At 32.6% G+C, this 12,005-nt stretch overlaps 1 pseudogene; it reads left to right on the top strand.

Annotated features, from left to right (window-relative positions):
- Positions 1–3,718: 3,718 nt before the first annotated feature.
- On the top strand, positions 3,719–11,673 carry LOC131034145 (chitinase 2-like; annotated as a pseudogene).
- Positions 11,674–12,005: the final 332 nt, after the last annotated feature.

Here is a 12,005-nt window from a genome sequence, read left to right as displayed (position 1 = left end):
TAAAAATAATGTTTTTTTAGTAAAAACTAGTTTTTGAGGGAGATAGAAGAATGGAAACAAATTGATTCTGAAAAATTTCAAAAAAAGATATTTAGAATTTGCACAAAAAAATGCCACAAACCACTAGTTCACATCATCTACAAATTCCTTACGGTTTAGTAGTAATAAGTGTCTGAATGTGAATTTTTTTCTAAAAATAAATATTGCAGTGTCAAAGTTGGAAAAAAAGTGTAACTCATTATTGTGGGTTCACCCATAGATGTGTCTCATTTCACAACAATATTGAAAGTATTAACCGTTTGTTCTTGCACTACCAATTTGCAAGGGAGGTTTGGGATCAACTGTTTGTTGATCTTATGATTAGTTGGACCTTCCCCAGGAATTTGAAAGAATTCATAGAGAAATGGACTCTCAATCCTCTTACACACCCAATTATCAGGAACCCGTGGATTCAAATTCCTCCATTCATTACCTGCAATCTTTGGAAGGAGCATAATAACATGATATTTAGAGAGGAGGCTTTGTAGCAGTAAAGTATTGTTACACATCATACAACAACAAGATAAGGAGAATATAAACATTGTCCCACCTAGGACCTCTAATGTGATGCCAAGCTTGATGGATCTAAGAATAAAATAGAGATGGGGAATTACCCATAGTCTTCTTAGGATGAATTTGTATAATTTGATCTTAAGGAACAATTGTATTTGGACTCCTCCAAAGGAAGGTTGGTTAAAGTGAAACTTTTTTGGCTTCTCTAAAGGGAACCCTAGTATATCTGGAGTGGGCAACATCATCACAAATTGTAAGGGCTTTATGATGGAAGGCTATTGTGAAAATCTGAGGAAAGGATCTAATAATAGAGTAGAGGCAATGGCTGCATGGTAAGGACTTTTAGATCTCCACAATCTAAATTGCCAAAATGCAGTCCTAGAAGGTGATACTGAACTAATTGTGAACTACTTGAATGGTAGTGCGAATATGCCCTAGGAAATAGAATGTATCATGGAAGATTGTAGAAGGTTGATGGACCTCTCTTATAGTATCAAAGTCCAACATATTTTCAAAGAAGGGAACACAACATGTGATGAAGCTGCTAATCAAGGCCTAATTCATATGGATTTGAGCTTTTTGAATTATAAGGAGAGCTCGATTGTGCTAAAAAATATGCTTTCTAAAGAACAGGTTAATAGTCCTTACTTAAGTGAATTTGTCAATTACTTAGCCAATTAATGGCTCTTTTTGGATGCTTTTTCCCTCCTTACTTTTTAAATATGATTGCCAAAAATTTTCAAATAAAAATTAATTAGCTACTTTTCTCTAATTATAAAAGATGAGGAAATAATTTGATGGTAAGGTAATGGTTTCTTTTTTCATAGAAACTTAATTTCCCATGATGTGAGTTGTCCTTTCACATGTAGGGATGTCAATGAGAATCAATGTAAAGATAAATTTTTTGGTAAGTATTTTTTACTAGATGAGGTAGGTTTTATTAGTTGTAGTTTACCTCTGTGTTGCCTTGAGATTTTTTATTGTTGCATGGTACCTAAATCTTTTGAAATGGGGGGACCTTTGAAGAGGACAAAGCCTAAAAGCTACAAGGAACTTCAAAACAATGAAGTTGTGGGATCTTTTCCACAGAGCGGGTATGACAACTTTTTTGCTTGCCATGAAGGGTTATAACATAGCCTTATCAGTGAGATTCTATAATTCCTGGTAGAGTTGTGAGGTATCAATTAGTCATATCTCCAATGTTGTTTTCTTGGAGATTATTACAAAAGTGACTAGGTTACAAAATGAGGACAACAAATTTGAGAAGAAAATCTCAAGAGATTACAAGCACTACATGAAGAAATTCTTTGAAAAAGGAGGGAGGCCAGTGGTGGTGAAAAATGGGTATGGTCATTTTGTCCATCCTAAGTCCTATGCTATTGTAAGGTATTTTGTTATGAAATACTTTACCTTAGAAGAACATTATACCTCTGTGCACGACTACCATTTTCCTATCCTGAATCACGTTAGGCATAGTGATAGGATAACTTTGCCCTATTTTCTTTTTACTTCACTTGCGGCTAGTATTGCTAATGGTGCTAATCCTCTGCTCCACCAAGGGCTTCTCTATATAGTGTATAAATATGCATTTGATCATTCTCTTGATCGCAACCATTTGCTTACCCTTCCTGGGAATTCTGAGCCTAATGATGAGGCCCATGTCTCCTCTATTAAAGTTGAGCTTATTGAGACTAATCCCCTGCATTTGCCTAACAATACTCTGACTACCAAGTATAAAATTAAGAAACCCTATGCCGAGAAGGAACCAAAAACCTTGGAAGTGGCTCTGATTAAAATCAATCATGATAAAAGAAAACTTCAAACCCCTAAAAATAGCCCTATTAGGACTAGAATTATTCCTTAAAGACTCTTCCAATAGAAGCATCACCATATACCTTGACATACATGACTCTGAGAAGAAATGGGAGGAGATACATGCGAAGGAAAAGGAGGGTAGCTTTGGGAGATAAGGTCGGCCCATCTCTTGGACAAAGATAAAATGGTTAAAATTGAACCCAAAGTGACTACACATCAATTGGCAATACAAGGAGGAATTGGAAGAGGAGAGTGAAATTTCAGAGGATAGGGAGAATTTTGAACCAGTTTCCCTATCTTGTAACTCTCTGGATGATGTGGAAATGGTGCCCTATTCTCAAGATTCACCCTTTGGTGTAGAGAATTGCAACTCTAAGAAGATGCATAACTAGATAATTGAATTGTAGCTTAGCTTTATGAACCTTGAAGCCAAAGTTGAAGAGTAAAGGTAGGGATACCACCAAATGGGAATTTCATTAAGATCCCTATGTGCCATTACCAACAACAGAGTGAGGAAAAGCTACCATGGGATTTGTCTCTGGGCAAACCAAGATGAAGAAGAAAGTTAGGAAGATGTCGAAGAAAGCAAAATGGATGAGGAAGATAAGAAAGAGGATACAATTCCCTTGTAGATATAGAATGAGTAGGTGCAAAGATTTGAATGGAAGTGGAACCTCATAAGGGAAGAATAAGTTGAAATTTTATTATTTTTTTGCTCCACGGTGATTTTGAGTATAGTTAGGCATAGTTTTTACAAGTAATTTCCTATGAATAGGCTTATGTGCTATATGCATCAGAATTTTATTAGAATTATCTAATCTATTAAATTAATGGACTGTTTATATTTAGCTACTCATAGTTATATTAAAGATAGATGGTTTCTAGATCAGATTAGTATGTTTGGTTATGTTGAGGTGATGATTTTTTATTACTTCTAAGAGAGGCTGGTGCAGTTTCTATTGCTATGGTTGTTTGATGCCAGATCCTATGTTGCTACTCTTTGTTTTTTCTATTTTGTAAGGTTTTAGGGTCCTCTCCCTGCTAATGTAACAAAAAGTACTATAGGGAAAGGTGAGATACAATAGAGATCATAAAGAAGCAACTGAACTCTCCCTTTTCTTTATTGGAAAGGAATATCATCTTTGTTTCTTGGAATGAAGCTCAAAAATCACAAAAAATTAATAAGGAAATTAAAATTGAACCAAATAATGACATCCAATAATAATTAGTAATGACAAGGATTGACCATATGGAATTGATACTTGCAAGATACCTGATATAGCAACTCATAAGACAACTAAGGTAAGCTCTAGATCCACATAACATGATAAAGTATGACCTTGTTAGATTCATGAGTATCTCCACTCTAGTGTTTTGTTCACATATTTTATGCACACACTATGAATATATAATGAATGGAATAGTGTGATTTATCTCAATAGTGAGACTTAAACTATTACATTCTATGGCAACAAATTAATCATCTTTTGAGATCACTTTTATTTGAATAATTATATTATATAGTTGTTTTGTTGAGTTGTTATCTCAATAGTGTAAGAAATAATAAGGGTAATCATGTAGTGAATGCAATGTTAAAGGGATTGGAAATCATGATGGGATGTATGAGGGATGGATTGATGAAGAGGTTCAAGAAGTGATATCCAAGGTGCTGGGAAATAATGGGTATAATACCATAGATTGTGAAGATCAATGTTTATTCAATAAACTAATCGAAGGACAATATTCAAGGATTGGATATAATGAACATGAAAATATAAAGTTACTCATATTCAAATCTGAAAATTAAGTTTCCTTAAAATTTGGGAAACCCATGATTAGATTCTTCTTCTTTATGATGCCAAGAATCAGCTTGTTAACCATTCTTAATAAACCTATATTATGTGAACTTAAAAGAGTACTAAATAATGATTAACAAATCAACTTAACATAGCAACAATAAGGCATAGATTTAAAACATAACATCCACACACAACATAGGATGTATGTGGAGAAACCCTTGCAGTAAAACATGCCACCACTTCTAGAAGAGAGAGCATGCTTATATTAACAACAATAAAAGTGCCCAAAATATAGTCACATCCACTCTCGTCTTGGTCTCCACAATGGTAGCACCCATGCACATGTGAAAAACCTCCTTATGTCTCCTATCCATCCTTCATTACTTTAGAGAAAACTACTTTCAACTCTTCCAGATTACTTGATTAAATGACTCCCACATATAATAACCATGTGCACAACTACTTTAGGCTAGGTTTAAGGGTGAACTCACAAAGCTAGTTCCCACTTTTTGGTACATCCTGATTTTTGCTGAAATCGTACATTTTTTAGAAAATATAATGATTTAAGCTTTAAGAGGTCCCATTTGAAGTAATTAATTGAAGAGAGTTAAATCAAAGGTTCTTAGATCAAAATTTCTTGGATAGAACCTCTCTACTTCTAAATCATACTTGTAATGGAGTCTCCTTTACATCTATCAAATGCTGATAAAAAACCAATTTTACATTAGCCTTTGGGGGGTCAAATTAATTCATTTAAATTTTTATTTTTGTAGGTATTTAGTCCTTATTATAAGCTTTCCAAATAGTATAACTTTTAATATATTTAATTTCATTAATATATTTTTATTTTATTTCTTATGAACGTAGGTTTTTCACTGAACATGAACTTCTTTGTTCAATGCATTGGGAAAAATAGTAAACTAATTCAAAAAAATTCTGAAAAATATCTATGCACTAGGTATGTGTTCAAACGTACACCTATATCCGAATTATAATCAGTCGAACTTCAAAACTTAATAAAATGAAAAATATTCATCATATCACTATCAAACAAACTGCATGCCCTGGGTATTGATGTTACAAACCAAAATTCAAAAGAATTAAGTTTTTGGCATTTATAGAAAAAAAATTATGAGTTTCGGGATACACATCACTCTTAAAAAATGTTGTTTGCTATAAAAAACTACATTTTGAGGGAGATGGAAAAATGAATAAAATTTTATTTAAACAAATTTGAAAAAAAAATATTTAGAATCTAGAAACAAGATGCTAAAAAACATTAGTTTATATAATCTTCAAATTCTTGATGGTTTAAAAGTTATAGGTGTTGGAAAGTGGAGGTTTTTTTCAAAATATTCATCTAAGTGTCAAAGTTGGTCAAAAAGTGGCAACCAGTATTGTGAATTCACCCTTAAGTTTAGAGCCACTCCTATAACAATCTCTAGTACCTACATCCTAGGTTCATCATATCCAATAGTGCATGTGGCATAAAGTTATACAATAGACTAGTTTCTAATTTCACAAATTATTTCCTTCTCACACACTATCAAAAAAAGAATAATTATACCTTATTTTTCTAATTTTCACAACCTAGCCTAAGATAGTTGATGACTCACCCCAAAGATAGGGGAATATGTATAGTGTCACTTGTTATATTTACACATCAAACATAAAAGAATCACAAAACAAGGTTGTAGCACTAATTAATATAGACAAAAACACTGATGGGTTCAAGTATATGAAACGTCTCATAAAATATTAAACACAAGAATAGTCTTTATGAATATCAAAATGGGGGAGTAAAGGGCATCTTCTTAAGGGGGATAATAAAACAAAAAAACAAATTTTTTTTTAATTTGTAACAACAATTGTCCCTTTCAACATTTTTTCTTATAAACTATCATTCAATCCTAAGAAAAAGCTCCAAACTATTTTCAACACACACTCCCAAAATCTAATAGTTGTTTTCTTAATTGAAACCTATGGGCACTCTCACCCTTTCATAGTTATTCCAATGAACTCATTTTGGTACTCTTACCTATTCACTTTCACCTTAAGGAAATTTGCTTCCTCAACCCTACACAAGTTCTTCTCACCTATCAAGGAGAGCATACTTCTACACCCTTGAAAATAACTAGAAAAAAATTACAGATAAAATAACATAGGGAATTTTCAATGCATCATGCTACTACTTGCATAATAGTCCAAAACATGATAGAAAATTTTAAATTCATCAAGAAAATAATTACGTGAGATATTGTTATAGGTGACCTTTTCACAATTATACCTTTGCAAATTTCCAACACTTGTAATTGATAGATTTGGGTTCACATAGGTCATCTCTTCCTCCATCCTTCACCCTTCCTATAACACTCTCTTCTTCTAATTTTTATTTCTTGATTTATTCTCCACAAATAGAATAGAAAAAATAGTAGAGCACATAAGAAAGACAACAAAATAATATATAATGAATTCTCAAAATTATGCACTCTTGAAAAAATGACAAGTAGTAGCCCTTACCATCCTTTGTACATATGGGAAGGTGACACTTATCACCTTTATATCTTATCATGTTTGCAACAATCATACTACATTAAAATCTTAAATATTCATTGCTTAATTAGATACTAAATCAAGGGAACAACTTTCCTATTAAACTAAATTTTTATGGTTTTAAAAAAGGATAATGTCATTATACTATGACCTAGTGCCTTATAAACATAAAATTAGATGAATTCTCTCATAGAAATAGGATCATTTATTCCTCATAACTAACATTTAAAATATTGATATTTATGTAGAGGTACACTTTTCTACAAGAGTAAATTTTCGTGATGTTTGCTACCTTTATTCAAACATCAAATAACAATACATCATCACTTAAGACAAGCTTCACACTATAAATTACACAACATGAAATCACACAAAAGTTACACAATACAAAATACTTTACTATCCCTAATAGAATAGGTCATCTCTATTGTTACTGATAATAATATCACTAGGTATTTGCTTTGATTCCACAACCTAATATTTAAATTACACAATAGATAGCAATGATTAGTTTATCATCATAGACTTTCATGGGAAAAATAATTTAAACAACATATAATATTCCATATAAAAAGAGTCATAATTTTTTTTATTAATGATATACAACCATAGTTCTATAACATATATGACATAATAGTAACTAGAAAATTATAAAATTAATTAGACATACTAATGGAAAAATAAGATCATTGGACAAAATAATTACTAACATATAATCATTGACTAATATAAATTAATCACCATAACCAAAGTTGCATGAATCCATGCACACATATACATACATGTGTATCATAACTCAAAATGAATGTGTAAAAATAGAAGTCTATAAGTTGATTAACAACATACAATATTGAATATCTCATTAGATGTCATACTGACATACATAGTCAAATAAATCTATCTAAAAGAATAGGTTTCACAAAATTCAATCCATAAACATTACTAGATATTTTCTCATTAATCTAACTCTTGTTTGTATGTGTAAAAATATCACATAGATCATTATTTTCTTCCCATGCCTATTTCAAACTAAAACCCATCTATCTCAATTGATAACTTAAGAAAAAAAATGTTATAGTTTTTCACATATTGAAATAGGATTCTTACTTAAATACTCATGTATAGTTGTGTATGTGATTGATTCAATAGGGCTAAATATATTATTTGTTAATATAAATAGAATATCCATTGCTTGTATAAGTAACAAACTTCACCATTCTCAAGTATTAATTAATTTCCTCTACCATAATAATAATTTTCTATGGTGTTGTTTTTTATTAGACTAATACAAGTTTTGCAAGGACCCAAAACCAAAATAAAAAAAACTAGCCATGAGGACGATCCAAATGCTAAGCCACAACAGGGCAATAGTAAAAAAATAGAATAAAACAAGGTCCAATGAACTAAGAACTATGTAAGATTGTTCAACATTTAGACAGTCTTAATATTTTTATCTATAAAATTCTTATTAATCTCTAATAAAGCCTCCATAATGCTAGCATTCACTAGCTTACCTTTGTGGCTACTACCAGTGTGTGTTGATGGTCCCAAAATGGATTTAGTATCATTCTCTAGATTAAGCGCCTTTTCCTACCATCCTTTACTACAGACAAATATGGAGGGGGAGGCATGAGTAGCCAAGTGGGAGACATTGAAGGATTGAGCTTTCTCATTTAGTCTCTTAAGTCCCTTTGTGATGTTTGTCATGCTCATCCTAGTGACCGCAATAATCGCCCTAAGGTTTTCATTGATCTTTTCCATCGACATCTCCAAGTTCTTGATTTTCTCCTCATGGTCAATTTTCATGGCTTTCACATCCATAGCTAGCTTCTTACCGAGGTCCAGTAGCTTATCTGCATTATCCAAGGAAGGGGTATTCATAGTGCTTTGTGTAGGAGCCAAATCACTGATCCTATATTTCAGCCCCAAAATCTTCGACACCACCCATTTAAAAAAGTTAATTTGTTCATCCACCACTTCCTTCACCATTTTTCCACATCCCCTATGTGTAGCACCAAGGATCCCATGTCCTTACCTATTGGGGATCCCTTTTTAGCATCAATTGGGATTTCAATTTAGATGTCCAAGTCTTGTTGTTTGACATCAATCATTGGTTGGACACTATTATCTTCTTTTCCCTCCTATTTCTTCTTTTTGACAACTTTTTTTTCTTGTCTAAGTGCTGGAGGGGGGAAATTAAAATTATACATCACATAAAGACAAGGGTTAAGCATAGCATAGATTTATCACAATTATGTATGATCTACTTTTGTTTGTCTCGACATTCTTATGTTGTTTTGGAAAGTTTCTCTTTCCCTTCCTAGGTGGATCATTATTCCTTTGTGTCTCTCTAGTAGTGTAGGTGGAGTTTCTTTTACTAGAGTAGATTAAAAAAACTCATTGTCTTACAATAAAGTCATTTTGGTTCATTAAAAGGATATCAATGCTTAGAAATATGAAGATAAGTATCTTAGTAAAATGATGCAATCAATTTCATATACCTTAATTCAAATGACTATGACCTTCCAAGTCATGGTTTGTGATCAAAAGTCACTCATTAGGATAGTTCTTGTACATTAGGTTTTCTTGCTTTGGCTACGTAGTTATTAGTTGGTGTTATAATTGTGTTTGGATACACTTGCACTTACTTTTACAAATAGTTTTACTTGTTGTCAGACAATATTTACAAGTGTGAAAAACCTTAGTTGACTTTTGGGTGTGATATAATGCCATTAGCTTTTTTCAGAATAGATCATAAATTTCGCTAAGTTTTAAATAATAATCTATTCATAAAAATGACAAGTTATTAAACATTAATGAAATATAGCATAAAAAAATTAAAAATAGAGTACATAGATTATGACATATATACATTGATAAAATAACTTGTATTGGAAACTTCTTACACACTTAATTTGACTTTAAGAATGATTGTTTAATTTTTTGGACAATATTTAAAAGTGTATTTCTTAGTGAAAGATAATATTCACAACTAAAACTTAAGAAGAATGCATTATGACATATAGATTGATACACAACATATATTAGAAACTTCTTACACACTTCATTTGACTTTGACAATTATTATTTAAATTTGTTAACAATATTTTAAAGTGCTTCTTAATATTAAAAAAACGCACTAATTTAATTTATTATAATAATGTGTTCAATTCCATCATTTTAGTTATATTATGATATATAAATTTAAAATCAAGAAGTGAACGATCATTTAATATGGGTATGTGTTTGGTAGCTCTTCATCTATATTATTACTTTTTGTTTGCAATGGCAACTATAGAAGACGTTACCTTCCAAAGATGAGTAAACAAACGAGGAATAAAATGAGCATAATATTCAATGTAACTTGTGCTGGTACGCTTCATTATTATTTATTCACGTAGCAGCATCTCGAATTGAGGAGAAAAACATAAATAAAATTTTCGAATACGTATAGGCCAAAAAACCTTGACTTTGTGGTGATTTCATAAGAACTTAAATACATGACACAAGATAACTAACATTTTTGTTGGTGCATGATATGCACACGAATAGGCTAAGAGAACGGAAATGTGTTTCTCATGCCAGCCATCGTGATGTTCCTTGCCTGATAAATAACAATTTCTTGAGTACTTCTGAAAGCATAAGAATGGTTTAAAAATACCCAAGGTGTTTTTTTAATTAGTTTGTGACATGACCTCGCCTAATCTGTAGAAGACATTCCTACATCAGGTGATAGCGACAAATACCCTCTCCATAATTTAAAGACATTCCACCTCATGTATGGATATATATAAGAGCGTTTACTCTAATCTTTCAAGCATGTTTCTCACGACAATCCTCTCAGGCGGCGCTTTCTTATTTTGCCTAACACCATGGCTGAATTCTTCAAGGTTTCTCTACTTATTTTTGTGTTCCTCGTGCCTACTACAATAGGTAGGTGTCTCATTGTATTATATTTTTATTTCAATATATAGAAACACTCTTCTTCTGATTTGTTCCGGTCCTCCTCGTTGTTATATATATTTTTTACTTTGTTGTTACAAAAATTTAACATTTTGTTAGACAATTGCCAGTGTTATTGTTTTATTAACTGGATTAAATTTCAGGTGCGAACACCAAACTTTTTAGGGAATACATTGGAGCCGAGTTCGATAATGTCAAGTTTTCCGACTTACCAATCGATCCGGGCACGCAGTTCCATTTCATTCTGGCCTTCGCTATCGACTACACACCGTCGGGAAGCTCTCCTACAAATGGAAAGTTCAACATTTTCTAGGATAGCGACAATCTGAGCCCGAGCGCCGTGCAGGCCATCAAAGCTCAACACAAGAACGTCAAAGTTGCTCTCAGTTTAGGCGGAGACAGTGTGAGCAGTGGCAACGTCCAGTTCAGACCATCTTCTGTGTCGTCGTGGGTGAGCAACGCGGTTTCTTCCCTTACTGACATAATCCAGCAATACCATTTTGATGGCATCGACATCGATTATGAGCATTTCGACTATTCGGATCCCAATACATTTTCTGAGTGCATTGGGCAGCTCATCACACAATTAAAGCAGAACAATGTCATCTCCTTCGCCTCCATCGCTCCCTATGACGACGGCCCAATGCAGTCCCATTATACTGCACTCTGGAAAAACTATGGCGATTCAATTGACTATGTAAATTTCCAATTCTATGCCTACGACTCGAGCACCAGCGTCTCACAGTTTATGAATTATTTCAACGCTCAGGAGTCTCGCTATAGTGGTGGAAAAGTGCTGGCTAGTTTCATGACGGAGGGAAGTGGAGGATTGTCACCTGCGAATGGCTTCTTTGACGCGTGCAGAAATCTTAGAGACTCCGGCAAACTCTACGGCATCTTTGTTTGGTGTGCAGACAGCTCGCAGTCCAATGACTTCCAATATGAAAAGCAATCCCAGTCATATTTGATAGCTATGGCCGATATTTCATAGGGCATACATTTAAGATTCTCTTGAAAATTAAGACCAGATGAGTTTTGAGAACCATAACTTACATCATTAAATTGCTCTCTTTCATTATTCCGTTTTATTAAATCCTTCGGCAACATAATTTTTAATAAAGCATTGCCGGTTTCTCTAGCAAAGAAACTTTTAGGAAAAAATATTTATCATTATCATTAGATCAACATGTATCTTAGGAAAAAATATTTATTTATCATGCATTTTGTAAATCTAGAACGTTCATCTCTATGGAATTTTAAGGAAAGATTAAATTATTGGTGAGGTGAAAAACCAATCAATTTTTACAGTATATTTAAAATTCT

Source organism: Cryptomeria japonica, chromosome 1, assembly GCF_030272615.1.
Source record: "Cryptomeria japonica chromosome 1, Sugi_1.0, whole genome shotgun sequence".
NCBI classification, from domain to species: Eukaryota; Viridiplantae; Streptophyta; class Pinopsida; order Cupressales; family Cupressaceae; genus Cryptomeria; species Cryptomeria japonica.
Note: the sequence above shows the minus strand (reverse complement) of the source record. Positions and strands in the feature narration are given on the sequence as shown.